A 27,816-nucleotide genomic window follows, 5' to 3' on the forward strand; every position below is an offset into this window, starting at 1 on the left:
CGGTATGAATTGAAATTTGGCGGCGTGACGGCACAATTGGCTCATGACGAAATGAGACACACGTTGCGTAAGCTAATCCATTTAGAGAAGAGCGGTAGCTACGTTTTGCCGGAGTATCCCTTTTCGTTTGCGGAAGATTCTAAGGCGGTTAAGGACGATTTAAAAAAAATGAAAGATAAGATTGAAGACTTTTCAGGCACCGTTGCCAGTTCAGATTTTAAGAGACTTAGTAACCATTTGAATCATCTCTTGGGACGCATTAATAGGGCGGTAACTGTTGAACCTGCGAAGAAAAAGAAAGTAGCTGATTATGTCACAGAGATAGTAACTCTATCAACTAAACTAGAATTGAAGGCTAGGGCTACATCAACGCCCAATCCGTCAATGAACGTTTCTTTATTAAATCCGGGTAGCGGGTCGCCGGAAACAAGCGAATCGTCGGAAGATGAATCTTTAGCGACTTCATGGAAAACAATACCGATTAATAAGTGGGGTCTTACCTTTGCCGGAGACGGTAAAAGCTCATTAAGTGCTTTTCTTGAACGAGTGAACGAATTACGAGTTGCGCGAGGGGTTTCAAAGATTGCGTTGTTTATATCGGCGGTTGATTTATTTCGCGACAAGGCCTTGATGGGAGCGATGGTATAGGGCTAATAGGGAGCGATTTGATTCATGGGATTTGCTTGTCGAATGGCTCAGGGAGGAATTCCAGCGTGCCGACTATGATGACCGGTTATACGATGAAATTAGGCATAGAACCCAAGGCGCGACGGAATCGATTGGGATATTTGTGTCCATAATGAAAAATTTATTTTCGCGAATGAATACTCGAGTCTCCGAATCAACCCAAATCAACATTATGATGAAAAATTTAGCCCCTTCTTTTCAGAGACAATTAGCATTAGTAGAGGTTACGACGGTAGACCAGCTAATCCAAATAGGTAGAAAATTAGAAGCTACTAAGCTATCTGTAGATAGTTACGTACCACCTGCTAGGGTTAGCAAAGTTCTTGAACCTGATCTCGCGTACGCGCATGTTGAGGTTAATGAGGTATCGACGAATCGCGTGAGTAATGCAAGCGCGAATTTATCTAGTTCTTCTCGTATGGAGTGCTGGAATTGTCGAAAGACTGGCCATCGGCCAGTGCCATGGCCATTGCTTTAAATGCGGCGAACCCGGAGTTATTTCGCGTAACTGCAAAAAGTGTTCGGGAAATGGGCAAGCGATGCGACGTTAGATCGGTGTCGAACGACCATATTTAACAGTGGATATTTTTGGTAACCGAATTGTAGGATTGTTAGATTCTGGTGCTAATCGTACCATAGCGGGTGGAGTGGGTGTTTCTTTGATAAAGCGTATGGGATTGCCTATTCGGTCTACGAACGACCGATGTACGGTCGCGAACGATACGGAATGCGAGATTGAGGGTGTCGCGAATGTTCCAATCACTCTTGAAGGCCAAACTAAATTCATTAATGTACTTTTGGTTCCTAATTTGCGTCATGCTTTAATACTCTGTACGGATTTTTGGTTGAAAATGGGTGTGGTACCGGATTTGCGGTGCGGAGAATGGAGTTTTTCGAGTGAACCACCCAAAATTTCAGTAAATGCTATACAAGCGCGATCGAACCTCAGTTATGCTGATGAGAAACGCTTAACTATGCTTCTTGAAAATGTTTTCGGTGCGGAATCTAAAAATAAATTAGGATCTACCTCATTGGTTCAGCATCATATTCGAATTAGATTCAGATTCAGATTTATTGGTGTCACAGAACATTACATTCATTACACAAGTCACATAAAATACAAACAAAATATATAATAATAGCGCACACATATGTATAATAAAATTAAAATAATTAAATATATAAATAAAATAATTCAAATATGTAGTAAGATATGTATATTAAAATATGTTATGTAAAGTCAAAGTCTTCTACGGAATAAAAGGCACGTCTAAGCAAGTAGTCTTTTATTTTAGTGTTAAAATGTTTCACTGGAAGATCCCTTACATCTTGTGGCAATTGATTATAAAGTGACGGCCCAAAATGGTTGACAGCATTTCGACCTCTAGCCACTCTTGTAAAAGGGGTTCTGATATTTTGGTGCGATCGTACGGTTTGATTATGCACACTCTGAACTGTTTGGTATCTTGAGAGATTACTTTTTAAATATATTAAAGTTCTGTATATACATAGACATGGAACTGTCATTATATTGTGACTTACAAAAAAGTCCCTCACATCATCTCTATACTGCAATCCCATGATAATACGTATAGCCCGTCGTTGCAATTTAAAGATTCTGTGCATGTGGTAAGAATGACCCCATGATATTATAGCATACGATGCAACAGAGTGAAATAAAGAAAAATAAATCAGCAACATCAATTTTGTACTGATTTTACTAAATAGATTTCTTAGGAGATAAGTGGTCTTACACAATTGTCCCGAAATATGTTCTATATGTTTGTCCCAAACTAATGTGGAATCAAGATAAACTCCTAGGAACTTCACTTCAGTTTTATAAATGCTTTCAGATACTGGTAGATTTTTCAATGTAAATATGAGTTTCTCTGTCTTTTCTGCATTCATTTTTAATTTATTTGTGCAAAATCATTCAGATAAAAGCGTTTGAGAAGATTCAAGCTTTAAAATTAATTCTTTAAATTCTTTTTCTTGAATAATAACCGTTGAATCGTCAGCGTAAATGACACATTTAGATCCTTGCATATATTGGGTTAGATCATTTATATAGATCAAAAACAAAGGTGGACCCAGGACCGACCCCTGAGGGACACCACAACTCAGACTTGCCATACTCGAGTCCTCCCCGTTGCATGTAACATATTGCATTCTACTGTTCAGATAGCCATGAATCAAATCAATGGCTTTACTAGAAAATTGATAACATTTTAATTTTTCAATTAGGATATAGAACGAAACCGAGTCAAACGCTTTACTAAGATCACAAAATAAAGCTCCCGCATATGCTCCGTCGTGAAAAGCATCTGCAGCAGCATTGGACAACTCAAGTATAGCAGCCGACGTAGATAATCCTGCTCTATATCCAAATTGGCTGTTTGTAAACATCCTGTTGTCTTCAAAATGTTGATATATCATTTTCGCCAACAGAGACTCAAACACTTTTGAAAGCACGGGTACGAGAGAAATAGGTCTATAATTACCAACATCCCTTCTATCTCCTTTTTTGAATACGGGTACAACCCGCGACACCTTTAAGGATGATGGATAGACACCTTCTTTTAAACATAGATTAAATAATTTTGTAAGCGGGATATATATTAAATTAATTATTGATTTTAAAATTTTTGTGTTTAGGTTGTACGCGTCTTTGCTGTTTCTATTCTTCAATCCCTCTATCGCATCTCGAACCTCTATAAAGGTTACATCTCTAAAAGTAAAGGTTTTGTATCTTATTTCCGGGCTTATATAGTCCGTGGGGGATTTATTTGTATGTGGTATAGCGTTGATAATGTCACGCGCGGTACTTGAAAAATAATTATTAAAATCATTTGCTGAAATAGAACAAGACGTATCAACTTCTGCTTTTTTTGTGTATTCATTTATAATCTCCCAAGACACTTTTGACTTGTTATCGGCCAACAAGATCCTTTCATCATTCTGTTTGCAATTCGTTATTAATAGCCGTAGAATAGATATTACGGTGTTTTTTTAATAGCTGTTTGTTAATGTCACTGGGATACATAGTACACCATTCCCTTAAAAAGTTTACAGTTTCACGAGCGTTCTCTAAATTAACGTCAGGTACTATTTTACATTTTTGTGTTTTTGGTTTTTGTTTTAAGGGGAAATTGTAGTTTATTAATGCATACAGAATTTTGCTAAAATTATTAAGGGTCTGATACAAAGTGCCAATCCAGACCCTCTACATGCTTGTAACTGCATTTTGATCGTCCTTTTTTGTTGCAGAAAATTTTACCCCAAGCTCAATAAAATAAGCTCAAAATAAGCTCAACTTGGATGGCTTTGAGGAGGTGCTCTCCAGGGGGATGACGTCACTAATTAGAAAGCGGACTGATATCTTTCTAGTTGGTGACTTTAATGTTCACTTTGGAACAAATGATAAAAAAACCTTGAGGATGCTCGACTTTCTAAAGAGCTTTAATTTGAAATCAAGTTTTGTGGAACCAACTAGGTTGCAAAACTGTCTAGATAATTTTTTTGTGAATTTTACTGATCCAGTCACTTGTAATGTAATAGATACTTTATTCTCAGATCACATGGCGTTAATCATTGAGTTTCAGACTTCCAAAATTAATAAAAGTAATATTTATAGAACGTTCAGTCCTATAACAGTAAGGGGCTTGGAAATCTTTTTTGATAATGTTTGTGGGTATGACCTTAGTTTTTGTAAAGATATGGGGCTCCACCCCAATTATAAGACTAATATTTTAATTGACTTTTTGAGAAACGCGGCTATGATCGCTTTCCCTACTATAACTGTCAAAGATACCCGTAATCGTGATTCACTGAATATAGCTTGGTATAACTCACAACTTAGGCAACATAAAGAAAAACTTACTTTTCTTTGTGAATTATACAGAATCAATAAAAATCCGTACGTACTTATTGAACGAAATAAATGTCGTAAAGCATACAGGTTAGCAGTGAATCACGCTAAACGAAATGCTACTGATAATTACATCATCAATCATAAAAATCAACAGGCAGCTATATGGAAAATAATTAATACCTATAAGTCTTCTGGGAATGCTGATGGAAAGGATAGTAATTTAGACGCGAATGAACTTAATAATTTCTTTTTAAATGTATCGGACAGATTGGCTAATAATTTGGAAGGGGACGAAGATCCGCTGTCGTTTCTCTTAGAACATGTCAATTACACAAATAGGGAATATTTTACCTTTAAAGCTTTCTCACAGGTGGAGGTACGGGATTCCTTTGACGCCCTTAAGCCTGGCAAATCGGTTGATGCATTTGGTTTAAATGCGGTCATGATAAAGAAGACATTTCCTTCTCGATCCGCTGCTGCTACAGACTGAAGACGTCACTTTACTCAATCTAATCTGAAAGAAAAGTTCTGTTAACTTCTACATTCGCCGACGTAGCGTTTACTCTCGAAAAATAATATTTAATTTGGAAATACAACCGGTTTTTCCACGCGGCCATCCTTTTACGTTCGAGTTCTCGTTGATAATTACCTTGATTTGAAAGAGTTGAAGTTGAGTTGAAGAAACAACGTTATCTCGAGGATGAGACCCCGTTATAAATTCTGTGACCATCCTCTTCTTTAAACATAACCTAGTACTTGTTCAATATTTTGATGTTTTTTGACTGTGTGACTTTAAGTAATTCGTTTCAACATTATAAATCTCACAAGATCCTCACATATCTGACGTCGTGTCTGAAGAAGACAGCTAAGCTGTCGAAACATTGTAGCACCAATTGCGAATAATAAAATTATATCATCGTTAACCTGATTTTTAATTTTTCATCACTCTCAACGATGAGCATGGAAGCCATCATAGCCAAAATGATAAAGAAGGTCAAAAACTGTCTGATCCCAGGACTTACTGCTCTTTTCAATCAGTGTTTAAACACAGGATGTTTTCCTGATAAAGTTAAGTTGGCAAGTGTTTTGCCGCTATTCAAAAAAGGTGATATTGATGATCCTTCGAACTTTAGACCAATTAGTATACTGCCAGTGTTGTCAAAAATTTTTGAAATGCTATTGAAAAATCAATTAATCAATTATTTTGAAACTAATAATATTTTTAACAAACAACAATTTGGCTTTAGAAAAGGACTCTCTACGGCACTGGCTATACAAAATTTTATCGAGTATGTGGTCGATGGTTTTGAGGCGTCGCAATACACTGAAGCTAGTTTTTTGGATCTTACCAAAGCTTTTGATTGCGTGTCCCATTCTATTTTAATACGTAAATTGTACGCTTACAATGTCGCCCCGGACGCTTGCAAGCTTTTGTCATCTTATCTTACAAATAGAAGTCAATTTGTTAAATTTAACTCGGTGATGTCTAACCCTGGGAATATTACAAGTGGTGTTCCTCAGGGGTCAATTTTGGATCCTATTTTATTCTTAATATATGTAAATGATTTGCCTTTTTTCCTGAGTGGTGGAAGCTCAAGTTCAATCTTGTATGCGGATGACACAAATTTGCTGACAAAACATGATTCTGACGTTGATGCCAGGGGATTGCAAGATTTAATGTTAAAATCGGCAAGGCATTGGTTTGCAAGTAATCGTCTAACACTGAATGCTGATAAAACAGAAGTAATGACCTTTACACTAAAGCAAACTACTATTAAATCCTATGTAGCGGATAGAGGAGTCAGGTTTTTGGGTGTTCATCTGGATTCCGGGCTTACCTGGAATGTTCATGGTGAGAAATTAGCCTCACGCTTAAGCTCCACTGCCTTTCTGTTGGGTCGTCTGTCTGAGTTTTCCTCTACTCGGGTATTGCGTTCCGCGTATTTTGCGCTTTTTCAGAGCCATCTAAGTTATGGGTTATTGGCCTGGGGACATGCCCCGATCAATAAAAGAATATTTGGGATACAAAGAAGAGCTATTAGAAATATTGCTAACTTGAACTATACTGATGACTGTAGGCCTTCTTTTATCAAATTAAAAATATTAACACTTCCTTCATTATATATTTTGGAATGTTTAAAGCTCACTTTTTTTACATCATAGTCAGCACAGGAAAAATAGTGATGTTCACAATTATGGCACTAGGGGGAGGAATGACATTCGACCGGAGGCACTGAGACTGGAGAGGTTAAGAAACGCATATAATTACTATGGAGTGAAGTTCTTCAATGTCTTGCATTGTGGTTATAGAAGCTTACCTTATAAGGCTTTTGTAACCAAAATTAAAAATGTTTTAGTGGGGAAGGCGTATTACTCCATAGATGATTTCCTTCGATTGATATTTTTATGATGTATTACGACTGTGCCTTTGTCGCTACTGACCAGACACCGATTTATTACACCGATTATTTTATCAGGGGTTTAATGTAATGTAATGTATTTAGTAATTTATTCTTTCTTATATATGTTTTTATGTTGTATTTCTATTTCGATTGTGACGAATGTATGCCCTCTGGGTTATTAACATAATAAATTATTATTATTATTATTATAATAACTACCGCTTTATGATCAGACATATGACAATCAATTGCATAAGCATTGGAAGGGATCTGTGCATTTGTGAAGATATTATCTAGGCAATTCTGGTTTCTAGTCGGTACTGTAATTTTACCGTCCAGGCCGCAACTAGACAGGAGATCTAGCAATTCTATTCTTTCTTTATCAGAAATAATATTGAATTTTACATTAAAGTCGCCATTTATAACAACTATTCGATCATTCATACACAATCGGATCAAAACCGCGTTTAAAGTGTTAATAAATGTATTAAAGTCACCTCGTGGGGGTCTATATATACTAACAACAACTATATTATAATCAATAAGTTCAACCGCAGCGATTTCACAAATTGATTCGACTGACAACATTGCAATATCGTCTCTAGATTTTGTCTTTATTACGTTTTTTGATAATATGACTACACCACCGTAACCGCCTTTTTTTGAAACTCTAGCAAAGGCAGAACAAATCTTATAATCATTTACCACAAAAGAATCGATCTCATTAGCTGTCAACCAGTGTTCCGTAAAACGTACCACATCATATTGAGTAAACTCACACAGAATTAAGCCAGATACCTTACCGATTAAGCAAAGGTATTATCCTATTTCTCCTGCGGTGCAAAAATTAGTTAATAGCGAATTAGACGAGATGTTAGCTTTGGGGATTGTAAAGAAATCCAATAGTTCATGGGCATCTCCTATCCTTTTGATTCCTAAACGAGACGGCGAGTACCGATTTTGCGTGGACTATAGACAGTTGAACCGGGTTACGTTATCGGACGCGTATCCGTTGCCTAATGTGTCGTGGGCTTTAGATAGCCTTAGAGCCGCGAAATATTTATCCTCGATTGACATTAAATCAGCCTATTGTGCAAATTCCGATGTCAGAAAACAGTAAATTGTATACAGCCTTCACTATCCCAAATCATGGCTTATTTCACTTTAACAGAATGTCATTCGGTCTAACTAACGCTCCTGCTACATGGCAGAGGTTCATCGATGAAATAATTGGAAGTGATATAGACCCCCATGTCTTCGTCTATCTTGATGATATCATTATTGTCACACCTACCATCGAAAAACATTTTGAAGTTTTGGAGAAAGTATGTTCACGACTAATGTCAGCAGGTCTTACACTGAATAAAGAGAAATGTCAATTCTTTCGGGAATCTTTGAGATATTTGGGCTATGTTGTTGATGGGAATGGACTTCATGTGGACCCTGAAAAGGTTCGATCAATTTTGGAAATCACCATCCCGAAGAAAGTGTCAGAAGTACGAAGAATGGTAGGCATGGCTTTATGGTATCGGCGCTTTATACCAAACTTTTCTACTGTGGTATCTCCACTTACGGCTTTACTGAAAAAGACTTGCAAGAATTTTTGTTGGAAGGACGATTGTGTGAATGCTTGGAATCGCCTCAAAGAAAAATTAGTATCTGCTCCCATTTTAACTAGACCAAACTTCGACCATGAATTTTTGATTCAGACAGACGCTTCCGACTATGGTATTGGTGCTGTGCTGACTCAAGATTTTGGAGACGGTGAGCAAGTCATCTGTTACCTGAGTAGATCATTGACCTCCCAAGAACGAAAATATAGTGTAACGGAAAAGGAATGCTTAGTGGTGTTGTGGGCCGTTGAGAAATTAAGACCGTATGTGGAAGGGAGTCACTTTACGATCATAACAGATCATTATTCACTCGTGTGGCTTAATACTTTGAAAATTCCTTCAGGTAGACTTGCAAGAAGGGCAATCAGATTGCAACAATATAACTTTACCATAAAACACCGAAAAGGAAAAGAGCATATTACACCGGATGGATTGTCTAGGTCTGTCCCGGTGATGGTGGAAGAATTTTTGGGCGAAAAGATGGAAATTTCAGATCCTGTTACGCCTTGAAAACAAATTGAGAAAAGAAGATACAAAACCAAAATAAATTGATTCCTAATTCCCAATCTAAATAATATGAGGTCAAGGGGACCTCGGCTAGTTCAGGATTGGAGGGGTAGTTCATTTATTTGGCGCCACACCATTGAAATCCCTTGACCCACACTAATGGTGAAGTGGGTTGTTGGAAAAAGAGAGGGAAAAGGAAATTTAAAATCAAAATAACGATATAAACAATTCTATTCAAGAGATGCAAAGATAACACAAAAAAAAAAATAAAGTTAATATGAAAGATAAAAAAAAATCACAAATCAAATTCTTTTTATAAGAGATAAAATGGGAAACAAATAACAAAAATATCGCGAAACTTAATGATTCGCCCCCCCTCTACAAGCTTGTCAGGGAAAAACGTTTAAATCAAATTAAAAAAAATAATAATAAAAACGACTAACTAATCCCAATTTTAAGTCTTTTAACAAATGAAAATAATTAAGTTTAAATGTAACCGTGTAAGTATTTATTTAAAAAAAATTATCCTTTTATTCATTTATCTTTCTTTAAGAAAATTGAAAAAGTTAAGTTGAAAGAATTGAATTAAAAAAAATAAGTTATAACAAAGGTTTGTTTACACTTTCTTATAAAACTTTTGAACAAAAAAAAAATATGTTCGTTTCCTTACAAAAATCGTTGATTCCAAAAGAAAATTGATACGTTCTGACCTTGAAACTTTGTTGACGATGTGTTTTCCAAAAAAAAACGTAATATCCTCCAGGGACGATCTCCACAGCAGTAGCAGTAATCCTTCTTCGTGAAAGGACAATGATTATTGCAATGGCTTAGGTCTTAGGTTTCACAAACTGTCTAATTTTTGCTCCTTTTAAATAGGATATGAATTACTCCAAAATTAAAAGCCTAAAGTGGAAAGAAAATCGAAAACGATGTGTTAGATTTAATTAAGAAAAAAAAAATTAAATTTCATCACAAATGTAAATGGATTAAAGATAAATTAAATGACTTTAATAAAAGTTAAAAAAAAACTAGAGGAAACCTACCTCCGATCTTCGAGGCCTTAGTCAGTAAAAAAAAACTGTTTAATTTTCGTTAAAATAATCAACTCCGGAATAACTCCGTAAATTTATATTCCTTCAGAATTTATAAATAAAATGAATATCTTCGTGATGACTTCGCCAACAGCGGATATGCCCAAAATAATCGAAAAGTTAAATCACAAAACTCAAAAATTTTGGCAACAAGTTCACTAGATATGTCTTTAACGACTGACTTGGTAAAAGAAAGAGAATCTCACATCCGGATTTCTTTAAATACCAAATAAAAAAAAAATGTGAACTTAACGTCACATCTGGTACCAACAAAATCAAAATATGTTCAGAATAAATTTGTTTATTAAAAATTACTATGTGAAATTTATGAAACTTTAATTTAAAATTCTAATAAAATTAAATAAATGAAATTGAAAAGTGAAAAGAACTGAATTAGAGAAACGATAGACTAACTAAATTGAATAATTAAAAAAAATAAAATAATCATATCAGAGACAGCCATTTTTGGAAAGGGTAACTAAAGAAAAATAGGATTCTGCTGAAAATTGGAAAGGATAAAAAAAAGGAAACAAAAAGGTAACATTCCCTCCTTACCTATTTAAAAGAAATTTACAAAGTAAATTTCTGCTATATGTACTTAAATTCTAATTTACAACATAAGTAATAATGATTAAATGTAATACCAAAGAAAAGAATTCGTTTCGAAAACATACTATGAAATCTAAGAGAAAAAAAAAAAGAAAAAAAATTAAGGTGGGTTTAAAACTATTAAACTATATAAATTTTTACATCGCAAACTAAATATAAAATATTCCACCATTCCACAAAATCACTTAGTAACTCACTGCACCAAAGATTGATCAAAGATGTTATTTGAGTTGGTTATACCGATTCGTTTGAAGGACTTCTACTTTCCGCCGATTATACGGTGGCTCTATTAGTCGCCCAAGCCACAGGGCAAAAGATGATTAACTAATTTTCGTAATCTTTTTCAAATGAGTGCTGTGCCAATGACCGATAAGTTTTTCTCCGTCTAAATTTTCCAATTCAAAAATATCTGAAGTGATTTTTCTTCTAATTCTAAAAGGTCCTATTGTTAATGCCAATTTTGCTGCGAAACCTTTATCAGAATCCGAAATTTGAAAATTCCGTCTCCACACCTGATCACCCTCTTGAAAGTTAGTGTTCCGATGTCGCAAATTATACCTTTCTGTTGTTTTTTCTCCACTCACTTTAATCCTTTCATGTACCTTACGATATAATCTATCTATATTACTATTTTTTTTCTTTAGGTGTTGTTTCTTCTTCGTTTCTATTAATCATTTGATGTTCGTTACCCTTTGTCACCATCTCTCGGCTAAAATTGATGAAATAAGGTGAATAAGTCGTAGTCTCGTGAGAAGCTGTTCGGAGAGCACACAAAACTTTAGGGAGGTAGAAATCCCATTTTCGGTGATTATCATTAATATAACCTATTAACATCGTTTTAATTGTTCTATTAGTTCTTTCAGTTGGATTGGCCTGCGCGTGATAGAAAGGTGTGAATTGTTGTTTTACTTGATATTTAATCATCAATTTGTTGAATTCCTGTGAGCGAAATTGAACTCCATTATCTGAAATAAGAACTTCAGGTACACCAAACAACAAAAATACATTTTCCTCCAAATTACGAACGATAGCAGTGGTCGTTGCTTATCTCAAAGCAAACACTAACGGAAATTTCGAGAATAAATCCAAAACTACTAAGATATAAGCGTATCCTCGACCACTACGTGGTAACGGTCCTAAAATATCTACGCTGACATATTGCCATGGTCTTACTGCTTTCACATGACTGTTTATTTTCCCAGGCTGTCGTTGTTGTTCCGGTTTACTTTTTTGACATATCTGGAACCTTTGAACGTACCGCTGAACATCAGCCCTTAGTTTCGGCCTGTAAAAACGCCTCAGGAGCTTTGAAGTTGTTTTATAGGTACCCAGATGTCCCCCGTCTTCTGGCGAATCATGGAATCGCTGAAGTAATCCTTTTTGTTCCATCTTAGGTACAACATATTTCCATTGCTCTTCTTCCGACCCAATACATCCTTTATCCCAAATATGTTTATATAACCTACCATTTTCTAGTCGGTAATTATTAAATTTTTAAGGATTTTCCTGTACCGATTTGATGATCTTTTCGTACCAAGGATCTGACTTCATCGGAGCCTCCAAACTCTCCACAATAACAGGTACTGATCTTGATAACATATCAGGCACTAAGTGATCTTTCCCTTTTCGATGTACGATGGTAAAATTGAATTGCTGCAAACGTATAGCCCATCTCGCTAATCTTCCGCTAGGATTCTTCAAATTGTTTAACCAAACGAGGGAGTAGTGATCGGTCAGAACAGTAAAGGTCAGGTTGCGTTCCCTCAACATAAGGTCGCAATTTCTCGACGGCCCAAAGTACTGCTAAGCATTCCTTTTCGGTGGTAGAGAACTTTCTTTCTTGTGCAGTCAATGAATGACTCAAGTATGAAATTACTTTTTCCTCTCCATTTAAATTCTGACTGAGTACTGCTCCAAGACCAAAATCAGAAGCATCTGTCTGAATTGTAAATTCTTGAGTAAAATCTGGGCATGACAAAACTGGTGCTATGATTAAATTTTCTTTTACTTTTTTCAAAGATTTTTCACATCGGTCTGACCAAACAAATTTTTGATTTTTCCTTAATAATGATGTTAGCGGAGAAATGATTGTGGAGAAATTTGACACAAAGCGACGATACCACGAGGCAACTCCCACCATCCTACGCACTTCAGACACTTTTCTTGGCAACGGAATTTCTAAGATGGCTCTAACTTTATCCGGATCCACCCGTAACCCATTTCTATCCACCACATAGCCGAGATACTTCAATGATTCCCTGCAGAAACTGCATTTATCTTTGCTGAATGTCAATCCAGCATTTCTTATACGTGTAATAACTTCCTCCAATATCTCCAAATGCCTTTCCAAAGTTGGGGTTACAATAACGATATCATCCAAGTAGACGAACACGTATGGATCCAAATCTCCACCCAAAACATCGTCAATAAAACGTTGCCACGTCGCTGGGCATTGGACAAACCAAACGACATACGCTTGAATTGGAAGAGGCCACGATTAGGGACGGTAAAAGCCGTATATTTTCTACTTTCCTCTTCTACTGGGATCTGCCAATAAGCAGACTTTATATCTAAAGACGATAAATATTTGGCATCACGCAATCGATCCAGAGTCCATGAAATCTGAGGTAGAGGGTAAGCATCTAATTGAGTAACTCTATTTAATTTTCGATAATCGACGCAAAATCTATATCCCCCTTCTTTCTTCGGCACAAGTAAGATTGGAGAAGCCCAAGGACTGTTAGATTTTTTAATTACATCTAAACTAAGCATTTCATCTAATTCCTTGTCGATAATTGTTTGTATTGTTATTATCTTTGTTTTATTGGTGGTCCGTTGGCAATAATCTTATGTTCGACCGACGTCGCTTTTCCTAAAACTTGATCTGGAAATACTTCAAAAAGTCGTTCAATTAAAGCCTGAAGTTTTCTTTCTGCTTCTGGTTGTAACGCAGATCTAGCACAAATAGAATTAACTGTGACCAAAGGCGGTTCTTTCGAAAAACTCCAATTTCCATTTCTTAAATCTGGCACAATACCCATCCTCTTCCAAAAGTTTGTTCCCAAAATTAGAGTATGTTTTAAACTAGGTATTAACAAAACTTCAATGATCCTGACACGATTCTCCAAAGTTACCGGAATACTGGCTCTACCTGTAACCATACATTCCTCCCCATTGGCTAATCTACAAGTAAAATCACATTTTTCAATAACATAAGACAATCTATTCAAAATTTTTATCCCTGGTCCACCTAAAATGGTATTGGTGGCTCCTGAATCCAAAAGTCCTACTATTCCACGTCCCAAAATACTAACTTCGAGGTATGGTCTTTCATTATCACGTATCGAAGTAAAAATATAATCTAAAATAATTCCGACCGCTTTTTCTTTGGAGGATTGGTGTGGACGACGGTCTACCGACACACCCTTGATCCGTTTCCCGAACATCTTGGACATGAACTTCTGACAACATCAGGTTTTCCACAACCATAACAATGTCTTTGACGAGGATTTCTACATTGACGTGAGTTATGACCATTATGGCCGCAATTCCAGCATTTATTTTTAGTTGATTGATGCTGTTCAGGTCTGGCTGACGGAGGTTCTCCTGATCCTTGTCCAACAAAAGCTAAATCTGGCTCCAATGCATCGCATCTTTTTGGAGGAGGAACATATTTATCCGCCGAAATTCGTGTAGCTTCAATTTTTCTTCCAAGTTGCAATAGCCCTTCTATTGAAGTAACTTCAACCAACGATAGTTGTCTCTGAAGCGATGGTGTTAAATTCTTCATAATAATTTTAAGTTGTACAGTTTCTGAAATCTTCCCATTCATCCTTGAGAATAAATTCTTCATGGTTGCTATATAAATACCGATCGTTTCACTTGATGCTTGAGTTGTCTTACGAACTTCTTCCAACAATCTACCATAGTCTACAGGTTGGAACTCTTGACGTAATCGTTCAACCAATTCTTCCCAACTCGTAAACGGGTCTCTATTGGCTCTATACCATATCAAGGCTTTACCTTCGAACAAATCAATCGCTGACAAAAATAATGCGTTTCGAAACACCCTCCTCGCAACGCTCAATTCTTTAACTCTCTCCAGGAATGCGCTCAAGGAACATGTTGGTTCTCCTGTAAATTTAGTTCCCCATTTCGTCACAGGAATTGGTTTCATACACATAACTTCTTTAGCATCATCAGTTGAATCACTTGTCTCTTCTCCTGACGAAGAATTTCCTGCCATTAAACTTAATTCAGCTACTGATTTCGTAGGTGTCGAAGTGTGAGCTTTCCCTTTAACTTCCAATAGTGAAATTAAAGAAACAATCGTGGATATTAATTTTGATTTATTATCCTGTTCTGCTTTAGTTGTAGGTTTTATTCGTGTAGCTCTATCTAAGAGATGAGTAAGTCGACTATCTAACTTTTTGTAATTATTTGAAGCCTTACTTCCTGTAAAATCATCAACTAACGGTGTGAGTGTGTTGATTTTATCGTCCACAGCTTTTGAATCCTCTTCATAAGTAAATGGATATGTGGGCCATTCAAAACTTGAATCTTTTTCCATCTTTCGAAGTTTTCTAAGAGTATGTCTTGTAATGGAAAAATATCTTAATAGATTTCATAAATTAAACCATGTGCAATCTTACGCCAAAGAAAGGAAATATCATATATTGTTGACGACAGCAATTCGGCCGTCGACGTAGGTAATAGGAATAAGTAGAATAGAATAGTATGGGAAGTCTTAAGCAAGCTCTCATCGATTAAACTCGCGACCGGTGTAATTGTATTATAAGGAAAATAAAATATGTTTTAAAATTAACACTTTGTGTTTAAATAAAAATCTGATAAACTATAAAGTGAAGACATTACATGGCGATCCTGCCAGCCCTGGACATTAAAAACTAGTAATATTATGTGTAAAAAAAAAAGTAATAAAAAGTGTTGAAAATGTCATATACGGATGAAGATTATACACTGAGATCAGAAGAAATAGTCCAACAATTAATCGTAGTGATTTGGATAGCTGCAACAACATTGAGCGTTACTGTCTTCATAATATTAACAGTAGTTTGTGTTTTCTGTAAAAAATACACAAATTAAAACGGAAAAATGGGTTCAACTAACACTAAGGAAGAGGTTATCATTTCTCAAGCTGGAAACAGTGGAGGAACAACGGTGGAAAATGGAAAGAAATACGACATTTTAGAAGTCTGCGCTGTCGTTATTGGTATCTTCATTGTAATCGGTATGATACGTTGTTTTTATAACTATTGTAAAAGATGTTTAATTAAGAAAATACGACAAGAAGTAACTAGAAGTCATGAAAATAGATTAAATCAGATAGAATCAAGTGTATAGATATGATAGGGTAAATATAGATATGATAGACAGATTTAATGAGTAAACTGAAAAGTTAGAGAAGTTTGCAACAAACGTTGGAAAGGATAATAAAGAACAGCGAGCAAATTTAGATTTAATTTTAAGAAAGCTTAGGGCACTAGATCAATTAGAAGCAGAATTAGGAGAATTAGAAACAAATTATACGTTAGAAATAGGTAATTTAGAGGATAAAGTCCAGAAGGTTATACATGAATGTAAAATTAAGATTAGAAATACAATAGAGTCCACTAGGTTAGTATTGATTGATAGGAAAAATAAATTAATTACATCTTTTGAAATAATAAATATAAACATGGCTGATAAATTTGATCTTAAAATTGCGTCATCATTACTGCGAGTAATGGATGGCAAGGAGGACACAATAAAACATTTGATTGATGCCATTGAATTTTATTCTGATACACTCGATGAACCAAGTAAAACTCAATTGATTCGATATGTCATCAAAACCCGTTTATCCGAGAAAGCAAAAATTAAATTAAATGAAAGTTATACTACTGTAGCAGACCTACTAAAGGACCTAAAAACTCATTTGTTAAGTAAACAATCGGCCTCAACACTTTCTTTAAAATTGCACCAAGCGCGTCAAAACTCAAAATCACTAAACGACTTTGGTTCAGAAATTGAAAACCTTATGAACAATTTAACTATTGCGCAAGCGAAAGGTAACAGAGAAAGCACAAATGTGTTATCAGTCGTCAATGAAACATTGGCAATAAACGCGTTTTGTAACGGCTTAAAAAATAATGATTTAAGAACAATATTGTCAAAGCTAGAAACTGTGCATCGTTAAAGGAAGCTATAACCGTTGCGGTTGATGAAAGTAGGAATAATTTAGGGCAAGACCCCCACATTTTTCATTTTAGAGGTAGTTGGAGAGAAAACCGTGGATGGCGTGGCTATCGTGGACATTTTGGCTATCGTGGAAATCGCGGCAATCGTGGAAATTCACAAAATAATACTTATTATAATCATAAATTTAATAATAATCATCAGCAAAATCTGAGACATCAAAATAACAATCGCGGTAATACTCGAGGTTATACACGCGCCAGAAGGGGTAATGTTCGCGTAGGCAATCGGATCTATGCGGTACAACAAGACGAGTCACAGGAAACAAAAAATAACACCGCCACATTTTGTCGTCAGCAATAATGTGTCGGAAAAAATATTACAAGTCAATGACGCTAATTTCATAGAAGTGGAATGTGAAGGACAAATACGATTGTTAATTGATACAGGCGCTACAATAAGTGCTGTTTTTTCAAAATTTGTTAATAACTCTTATATAGATAGTTCTCAAAAAACTAAACTAAACGGTATCTGTGGTTCTATGTTTTCGGAAGGGATATGTAAAATGACAATTATATTTCAGAATAATACGATATCCCACCCATTCCACGTTCTCACGATTCTATTCATGGAATTATAGGCTTAGACTTTTTATTAAAATACAACGCTAATCTAAACTATGAAACTTTTACAATGTCTTTACAAATCAATCAAAGAAAAATTTGTATTCCGTTATTATCGAAACATAAACAAGTTATTCCACCACGGTGCGAAATCATTAAATATATTAAAACATCAATAGAAAACGATTGTGTAATTTTACCAACCGAAATTTGCAAAGGAGTTTTTACAGCCGGTATCCTTGCTAGACCACAACAAAATTTAATTCCAGTTAGAATACTAAACGTTAATGACAAAGAGGTTCGAATTACAAATTTTAAACCAGTTGTCGAAGTACTCTCAAATTATGATTTTTATAATTTTCAAAAACAAAATATATCGGTTAATCGTATAGATAAAGTACTTAACTTAATAAACACTAAAAATCTGAATAAAGAAGAAGAAACAGCTATTTAAAAAATATGTGCAAAGTTTGCAGATGTTTTTCATTTAGAAGGAGATCCTCTCGAAGTGACTAATATTTGCAAACAAAAACTTTACTTGCAAAAAGATGCTGTGCCAGTATATGTAAAACCTTATCGACAACCTCAAACACAGAAAGCTGAAATACAAAGACAGGTACAAAAGATGTTGGACGACGGAATTATCGATAATGCTCGTTCTCAATGGTCGTCTCCACTTTTACTAGTACCAAAGAAACCGGATAACAATGGAAATAAACAATGGCGTGTGGTCATAGATTATAGGCTGGTAAATAAATGTCTGGAAGATGATAAATTTCCTTTACCAAACGTTAATGAAATTTTGTGTTCTTTATCGGGCGCTTTTTACTTTTCGCATCTTGACCTAACGCAAGGGTACTATCAAGTGGAATTGGAGCCGTCTACCCGACCTTGCACCGCATTTACAACTGACAAAGGTCATTACCAGATGAAACGTTTACCAATGGGACTAAAAGTCAGTCCGAGTTCTTTTTCTAGAGTCATCACAATTGCAACATCTGGTTTAAATTACGACTCATGCTTTATTTATTTAGACGACATAATAGTTTTTGGCAATAATTTAGAACTCCATAATCAAAATTTAACCAAAATACTTCAAAGGTTAAGAGAAGTCAATTTAAAGTTAAATCCGTCTAAGTGTAACTTCCTGAAAAAAGAGCTTCTTTATTTAAGACATGTAATATCTGGTGAAGGAGTATCTCCAGATCCAGAGAAAATTGCAGCTGTTAAAAACTACCCTACCCCGAGAAACGCGAACGAAACAAAGCGATTTGTGGCATTAGCCAATTATTACAGGCGTTTTATTCCAAATTTTGCGAAAATTGCTCACCCATTAAATAAGTTACCACGTAAAAATATCGAATTTCAATGGTCATCTGAATGTCAAGAAGCATTTAATTTATTAAAGACTTCACTTAGCTCACCACCCGTATTAGCTTATCCAAATTTTTCAAATACATCAAAACTTATATTAAAAACGGATCCATCAGGTAGTGCAATAGGTGCAGTTTTGTCTAACGAAACACATAGGCCGATAGCTTATGCAAGTCGTACATTAAATAAAGCAGAGAAAAATTATTGTACTATAGAAAAGGAATTGTTGGCAATTGTCTAGGCAGTAAAACACTTTAGGCCATATTTATTTGGGAAAAAATTTGATATATTTACTGACCATAGACCGCTGGTTTACTTATTTGGTATGACTAATCCAACAAGTCGACTAACAAAATTTCGCTTAGTATTAGAAGAATTTGACTTTACTGTAAAATATATAAAAGGAACTGAAAATGTAGTTACGGATGCTCTATCGAGAATTGAATCCACACAATTAAAGGAACTGGGTATTAACGTGTTAGTAACTACACGGGCACAAGCTAGATTGAAACAAAATTTGAATACGGGAAACAATGAAAATGATTCTACTGACTGGACTGATCACCCAGGCATAGTGGAGTTATTGAATTGCCCCCCTAATGCAGTACAATTAAATATTTGTAGAGTTAAAAATAAGTCGGAAAACATATATTATGATAAGCGCGCACGAAAAATTATTATGCAGCAGATACCTCGATCAACGTCAGCATTAGATGTGTCGTTGAGAGACCTGCAATCAATATGCGTTGAAAATGAGATTGAAAATATATATATCTTGAAAGGTTATAAAAATAAAATGAACAATGAGCTCATTAACCGACTGTATAAGTTCGTAAATAAAATTAAAGAATACAAATTACAAATAAATGTTGGTACTGACGCCCAGCCTATTGAAAACAGAGAACAGCAACAATTAATTATAAATGATTTTCATAATTCATCCACTGGCGGTCATGCAGGAATTAATCTCACATATGCTAACATAAAACGTTATTTCTTTTGGCCAAATCTTAAACATGATATTGAAGTCTTCATAAAAAAGTGCGATAGTTGTCAGCGGTATAAATATTCAATTCCGCATAAAGAACCTTTAGTTATTACGTCTACTGCAAATTCGGCATTTCAAAAAGTTTATCTTGATTTAGTAGGGCCCCTTAATCAAGATGTTCTTGGAAACAAATACATTTTGACAATGCAGTGTGTAGAGGCTTACCTTCTTGAAAATAAAGAAGCAGCAACAGTGGCTAAATCATTTGTTGAAAATTTTATCTTGAGCTACGGAATTCCGAAAGCAATAGTAACCGACCAAGGAACTGAATTCTTAGCTTCAGTATTCAAAGACTGTTGTACTATGCTTAAGATTAATCAAATGCAATCTACAGCATATCACCATCAAACATTGGGAGCATTAGAGAACACCCATAAAAATTTTGGATTTTTTCTAAGAATACATGCTTCCAAAAATTTAGATACATGGAGTTCTTGGATTCAGTTTTGGTGCTTTGCTTTTAACAATACTGTTCATACGGAAACAAAGTTTACACCATATGAACTTGTATTTGGAAAGAAATGTCAATTACCTCTAAGTTTAGAATATGATTTTGAACCCCTGTATAATTTTGATGACTATCCAAATCAATTGAAGTATAAGTTACAAATTACTTGTAATGAAGCTAGAGAAAATTGAGTGGTATCAAAGATAAATAGAAAATGTAAGTTAGATAGTAGAGCTCACGATGTTAGCTATAAGTTAGGAGATAAGGTGTTATTAAAAAATGAGTGCGGAAATAAATTGGAGCCTTTGTACAATGGACCTTATGAAGTAGTGGAAGAAAAAGCTCCAAATGTGCTAATTAAAATTAAAGACAAAGAAATATTAGTGCATAAACAACGTGTTAAGAAATATGTTCAGTGAAAATAATAAGAAGTAAGAAAATATAAGAAGTGTGAAAAAAAAACATATGTGAAATGGTTTTTTTTTCTTTCTTTGGCGGGGAAGGTGTAATGGAAAAATACCTTAATAGATTTCATAAATTAAACCATGTGCAATCTTACGCCAAAGAAACGAAATATCATAATGTTGTTGACGACAGCAATTCGGCCGTCGACGTAGGTAATAGGAATAAGTAGAATAGAATACTCTGGGAAGTCTTAAGCAAGCTCTAATCGATTAAACTCGCGACCGGTGTAATTGTATTATAAGGAAAATAAAATATGTTTTAAAATTAACACTTTGTGTTTAAATAAAAATCTGATAAACTATAAAGTGAAGATATTACAGTCTCATTTCATCTCAAGAAAATTTCCCTGTAATCCGTCGGATAGCTAATTCGTACTTTAACTCGTCGACATCAACCTGTTCACATCCATGATAATTGAATTTGACTTCTGCTTTACGTAATATAATAAATGTGATAATTATAAAAAAAATTAACAAAATCAATATAATATGATCACAAGAAAATATACACTGGAAAAGAAAATTTTGTATATATTTATTTATTTGTGGCCCCACGTTGGGCGCCAAAATGTTACGCCTTCAAAACAAATTGAGAAAAGAAGATACAAAACAAAAATAAATTGATTCCTAATTCCCAATCTAAATAATATGAGGTTAAGGGGATCTCGGCTAGTTCAGGATTGGAGGGGTAGTTCATTTATTTGGCGCCACACCATTGAAATCCCTTGACCCACACTAATGGTGAAGTGGGTTGTTGGAAAAAGAGAGGGAAAAGGAAATTTAAAATCAAAATAACGATATAAACAATTCTATTCAAGAGATGCAAAGATAACACAAAAAAATAAATAAATACAGTTAATATGAAAGATAAAAAAAAAAATCACAAATCACATTCTTTTTATAAGAGATAAAATGGGAAACAAATAACAAAAATATCGCGAAACTTAATGATTCGCCCCCCCGCCCCCTCTACAAGCTTGTCAGGGAAAAACATTTAAATCAAATTAAAAAAAAAATAATAAAAACGACTAACTAATCCCAATTTTAAGTCTTCATCACAGGGGGGACATCACAGTAGAGCTCGAAAAAAAAAGGCATATTTTCGGATTTTTTTTCTGGGTTAATGAAAGGATTAATCGAAAATCTGTAAAGTAGGTCTTATATTATTAGTATTCAAGTATCAAACAAAATATAATTTAAAAAAGAAAATCTTAAAATGGCAGCTCTGCAGCGTATTTCGAAGGCGCCTGATTTCGGAAGGGGGTCTATGGGAGGAAAGAAATCTTCCGTAATTCTTGACCTGGAATATAAAAGCAAACATTTTTAGTTTCTATATAACATCAGCTATGGAGCCACGTAGGATTTTTTCGATATATTGATTTTTCGAAAAATTGTGCATATTTAAAAAAATTTACAAATTTAAGTAAAAAAAAAGTCGTTAAATCGTCGATAAAACAAAAAGTTAGTAATATTTCAAAAAACACCTACGTGGCTCCATAAAGAAATGTGTTTCGAATATACTGTACAAATTTCAAGTCGATCGGTAAAGATTTGCTCGAGTTATCTTTCCTCCCAGTTCAAAAAAAGTAGTTTCGAGAAAAACGCGTTTAAAGTTTGAAGTACTGAAAAATCGTAGAAGATTATTATATACCTTTTATAATATATTAATTGATTAAAGAGGATTGGTTATTCTTTAATGATTATAAATCCAAATACATGAAATTCCTCTTGATTTTGTATTTATTTTATTGTTAAGTCATTTAACGTTTCGAACTATTTACATAGTTCATCATCAGAAATCACTATAAAAAAGAACTTTAAAAAGCAACGTCGACGAAATTATCTCCTTTATGGAAATTGTTAAAACAGATTGAACGTACAACGCATAGATTATTACAAAAAAAGAAAACAAAAAGAAAAACAAAAACAAAAAGGAAAACAAAAACAAAAAAGTACCTTTGTCGAGTATCCTTATTGATTAATTTATCAATTCTATCGGTAAATTGTGTATATTTACATGATCTTACATTTTATAAATTTTTCAAATTACAAAACATTTCAACGTGTTCGTATGGACTTAGCGACTATAAGAAGGAATATCGTGACGGAACCAGTTTTTCTTTAACAATGTGTTCTACGGAAATCAATACAATTCAATTCAAATTACAAATTTAAAATTTACCAATATCTAAAATTACAATTAATTAGTAACTAATCATATATCTAATTTGTTTATTATGCCTGCATAATAACTACCTATATTTCCTGAATCTGATTTAAAATTAACTGACCTGTTAATGTTTTTGGTGATATAGATGGCTTCAATATTCTTTCTGTTGAATGTATCTCCTTCAGTGGTCAACACTTTAGGCGTATCAAAGTTAAAATTATGACGATTCTTGATTGCATGTTGGCAAAGGGCTGTTTTATTAATAATTTTGTGTTGATTAGTATCGTATTTATGCTGTTTTATACGATTATGTAATTGTTGTTTACTTTCACCTATATACACCTTATTACAGTTATTACATTCTAATTGGTATATGGTATTAATTCTGTCCGTCTTATCTATTTTGTCTTTCATATTACTCAAAATATTGGTTAATTTATTATTGTTATATTGTGCTAATTTGATTTCTTGAAATTCATATTTCTTAAAAATAGCTTTAATTTTATTGGTTATTGTCGGGATATATTTGATTTTATAGAATTTACTTATTTTATCTCTATCTGCAACACTCCGTACGTCTAATTCATTCGAATCATTCTGATATAAAGTTTCCGTATGTGGTAAGTAATCTGTTTTTTAAAGTTCTTTTTTATAGTGATTTCTGATGATGAACTATGTAAATAGTTCGAAACGTTAAATGACTTAACAATAAAATAAATACAAAATCAAGAGGAATTTCATGTATTTGGATTTATAATCATTAAATTATTATATACCTTTAATCTGCAATGCCTGCACCATACAATTGGCCTTCCATTTCCATGTCGTCGTCTTCTTTTTCCTGTCGACCAGTTTTGAGACCGATCCGAGCTTGTTGTATGCGTCTCTCATCCACCTCCGTACAAAGTTGATAGCTATTCGATCCAATTTCCATGTTCATAGTTTCGAAAATGTGTAAAATTGACATCAGACCGTCGTTGAAGATGCACAATCCGATGATGGTTGCAATGTCGACGATTTTTTTGCCGGAATTCATAGTTTTCGGAGCTATCGATCACACCGTTGCATTAAAACTTTCGTTGCTGTTTTGGGTGTAACCCCCGATGCAAAGAGTGAGAAGGTCATCAATGGTAAGCTATTGGTATATTGGCTTAATGGCGTTGAAAACTTCATCCGACATTGGCGGTTTGTGTGTATATGTGTCCAAAGTGCCTAAAGATTTGGCCTTTTGCCACGAGCACCAGGAATCCTCTCCAGTCGGGCAATCGTTATGTTGATGATTGTCATCTGTAGATAACTTATGAAACAGTGTGGCCCATATAGCGATCTTCATTTTCTCTACAGATTGGCAGTTCCTACGAATGGCTAATCCAAAATATATTGACAGTTCGTCAATTAGCTTCCCTGTCAGTTTCCCTTTTCCGCCCAAGCCTTTTGTACGTTTCTTCAAATTACGAAGCTGGGTGCCCATGCGTTTCTGAACATGGTCTACGCATTCTTTTTTCGTTATCGTTATGTTTTTGTATGGGTTAGCATCCGTGACACCTTTGAACGTTTTTGAGTCGCCATCACCGATGTAACTGCCGTACTGTACGTCATGTAATTTTTCAGAACGCTGAAACATTTCGACGGCTGCATCGACCTCCATTTTTCCAGCTGATCCATCTGGTTTGATTGGCATTCATTCGCGTGATTTTCGAACCATTCACTGTATTCTTCGGTATCTACTTTCTTCTTCCAATAGTCGCACGATTTGCAATATTTTGATTTCACTACGACATCGATGATTTTACCTGTGTACCAGCCGATGAGCGAAACGAATCCAAATAAAGAAGAAAAGCCACGTTTCCGCCATGACCCATCGCCCGAGACAGTAATTCCATTTTCTTCTCCTTTCTCGGCAGAAATTCTTTTTTCTTCCATCGCTGCATTTGACATAATATTATCGGCAACTATTTTTACGGCAGTACAAATATGGTCAATAATATTGTCATAAACTGATTGGAAAACTGGACGAGGCAGTTCCATAAAGGCACAAAATTTTCTTATGCCTTGTAGACCGATTCCGAGCAATCGCATGGCAATAACAATTCTCCGATTAATTTCGTATGCATTCTTGATAAATGGGGAATTCGGTATTTCAGTTTTGTCGCATTTTCCACAAGATATAATAATTTTGAATCCCAAGCCTCGTTTGCTGCTTTCAGTAAAGTTCACGTTAGAATGGCACACTTTACACACCACGGATACAAAGTTTAAGAGATGATAACCGAACGTTGAATCTACTTCAACGTCGTGAATGCTTCGGCCTTTCAGTTTCTTTGTCGATGCGCTGACGTTCAAATCTTCATGGCATTCCATTTCATAACGATTTGGGGGTCGTTTGCTTCTCATTCTCTTTCTTTTTTCGTAGGCAGGGTCACCTTTTTGTCCTTTCTTTTCGCGACTCGGATTTTTATCACTAATTTCTTCTAATTATCACTTTATTCTACTAGAATCAAACGTACACACGACGTGAAACGCGTTGTTTTGAACTGTCGACACGCGGTCTACTGACTGACGCTACACATGTTTAGTCGAATGTATATAAAGTCCCCTAGAATTACAAAATACCGCGGTTTGACGCCATTTTGGCTCGAAAGTCAAGCGGGAAATTTAAAACTATGTCGTTCTATTGATAACATTACGCCAAGTTTCCTTTCTTTTTTTCTCGTGGTACTCTGAAGAGTCGAAAGTCCTTCTTACTCTCATTTTTGCAACTCCAAAGGCAACAAGACGGCAATATTTTTGTAAATAAGTGGTGAGATGCAGTGACAAGTTGTCAAACCGCCATTTTGGTTCGAAAACAGGCGTCATGAACCGCGGTACTTTGTAAATCTAGGGACTTTAAATGTATACAGCGTGTCCCGTATCTTCCGCATCAGAGCATTATACGGTTGTAGGATACATTATTCTGAAGCGATCTTTCTAATAAAATTTTTTCGAAATGTTTATAATAACCGCACGGGAACTGTTTAAAGGAACTGTTTTTCGTCCAATCGGCAGATCGCAAATCAGACTCAGGTAATCGGTGCCACCCTCGGCCGGTCCGCTCACCAATAGATTCGTTATGGAAAGAGAAATAAACTTTTTCGATGAATCAAAGTTGTCCGTTATTGGTCGTCGTTAAACAGTTCCCGTGCGGTTATTATAAACATTTCGAAAAAATTTTATTAGAAAGATCGCTTCAGAATAATGTATTCTACAACCGTATAATGCTCTGATGCGGAAGATACGGGACACGCTGTATAGCGTATAGCGACCCCTATACCGTTATGCCTGCAACCGTACTCATAAATTCTAACGCGCTCCCGGACAACAGAAGACATATATATTACTATATGACATATATATTATTCTTAAGGCCCTAAAGCACCTCTTAAGCGAAAAAACAAAAATTCGATTTTTTCATTTATTAAATTCATTTTCATTTCGCGACGAAGAAGTACTTCAGCGACACACACGTGTCTGTAAGTGCTCCGTATTTATTTTGATTTTACGACAAAGTTTTATTATTATCAGTCGAATTGAAGACTCTATGTCTTTGAAGAAGGTTCTATTGTTGTGCTATAGAGTGTTTTTATACAGTGTTTAACTACATCTAATTAAAATGTTTGTAAATGTTTAAGCTTTAAGTGTCGGTAACTTAAGTACCAAAATCGTATACACTATAGAGGTTGATATCTCTCGCAAGAAATCCGGTTCTCGTAAAAAACCTGGTTTTTCAATAAACATAAATATGAGTGAAATTCTCCTAAAGATAGACTCTTTAAGACTTATCCAAATTAAACAAGAGTTACAGAAACTCGGACTTAATGATGAGGGTTCTAAATGCTACCTAAAGCAAAAACTTAAAAATGCGTTAATTTCCAATCAAAATAACTTAAACGAATCATTAAATATATCTGACGAATTGAATGAAACAATGGAAAGTGTGGTTACGGTGGTCAATAAGGGGAAACCAAGAAAACATAATAGACTCTTTTTTAATCTTTTAAATAAAATAAAGTCTCTAGAAGACAAGGTCAATTTGTTGTCTGTACAGCTTACAAAATATATAAAGACTCAAAACAAAAACAAGAAGTTATCGAAGGCATCGTCAGACAATCTGGTTGTGGGTGATGTCAATAAGAAGAAACCACTCCCGAAACTACTGAAAACGGCTAAATGCAATTATAGTGTCCTTACAGAGATACCCAATGTACTGGAGAAAAACACATTGGTGAAACCAATCGAACTATCCATACCATGTCAATCCGCATCAAAATCTCCTGGGATAAACCATATTTCTCAACCAATGGATAAATCGAAAGTTTTAATCCTGGGGGACAGCCATGCGCGAGGTTCTAGTGACTTTTTGGAATGTTATCTGGACAAAACAAAATTCGATCTACTCACTATATGTAAGCCTAATGCTGAGTTTGCTACTGTATTGGATGGTATTGGTAAGATATGTCGCGATTATAATAAAAATGATTATGTTCTTGTAATTGGCGGTTGTAATGATTTGCTAAAGGGTAATGATCCGCCAGCACTAGTATACCGTAAATTAAAGGCTGTAGCTCGTCAGTGTAATGTTTTGTACTTGTCCGTTCCGTATTGGTATGATAAGAAGGAACTTAATTTTAGCATTTATAATTTCAACTGCAAAATTTTTGATTTCTTTAATAAG

General features: G+C 34.9%; 2 long non-coding RNA genes across 3 annotated transcripts in view; both read right to left on the reverse strand.

Moving 5' to 3' along the window:
• The window catches only part of LOC139431697 (uncharacterized), a 193,526-nt gene that overhangs the window by 151,072 nt on the left and 14,638 nt on the right, over positions 1 to 27,816 (reverse strand). The gene's annotated exons all lie outside the window — the stretch shown is intronic.
• On the reverse strand, positions 22,664 to 23,727 carry LOC111417859 (uncharacterized). 2 transcript variants are annotated; one of them, XR_002706735.2, is made up of 3 exons: positions 23,227 to 23,727; positions 22,892 to 23,123; positions 22,664 to 22,737 (listed from the first exon to the last, which is right to left on the reverse strand). It is a non-coding gene; the product is annotated as an uncharacterized lncRNA (long non-coding RNA). The 2 variants fall into 2 exon arrangements; XR_011642007.1 differs by having other exon boundaries at positions 22,892 to 23,727.

Source organism: Onthophagus taurus, chromosome 11, assembly GCF_036711975.1.
Source record: "Onthophagus taurus isolate NC chromosome 11, IU_Otau_3.0, whole genome shotgun sequence".
Taxonomy (NCBI): Eukaryota; Metazoa; Arthropoda; class Insecta; order Coleoptera; family Scarabaeidae; genus Onthophagus; species Onthophagus taurus.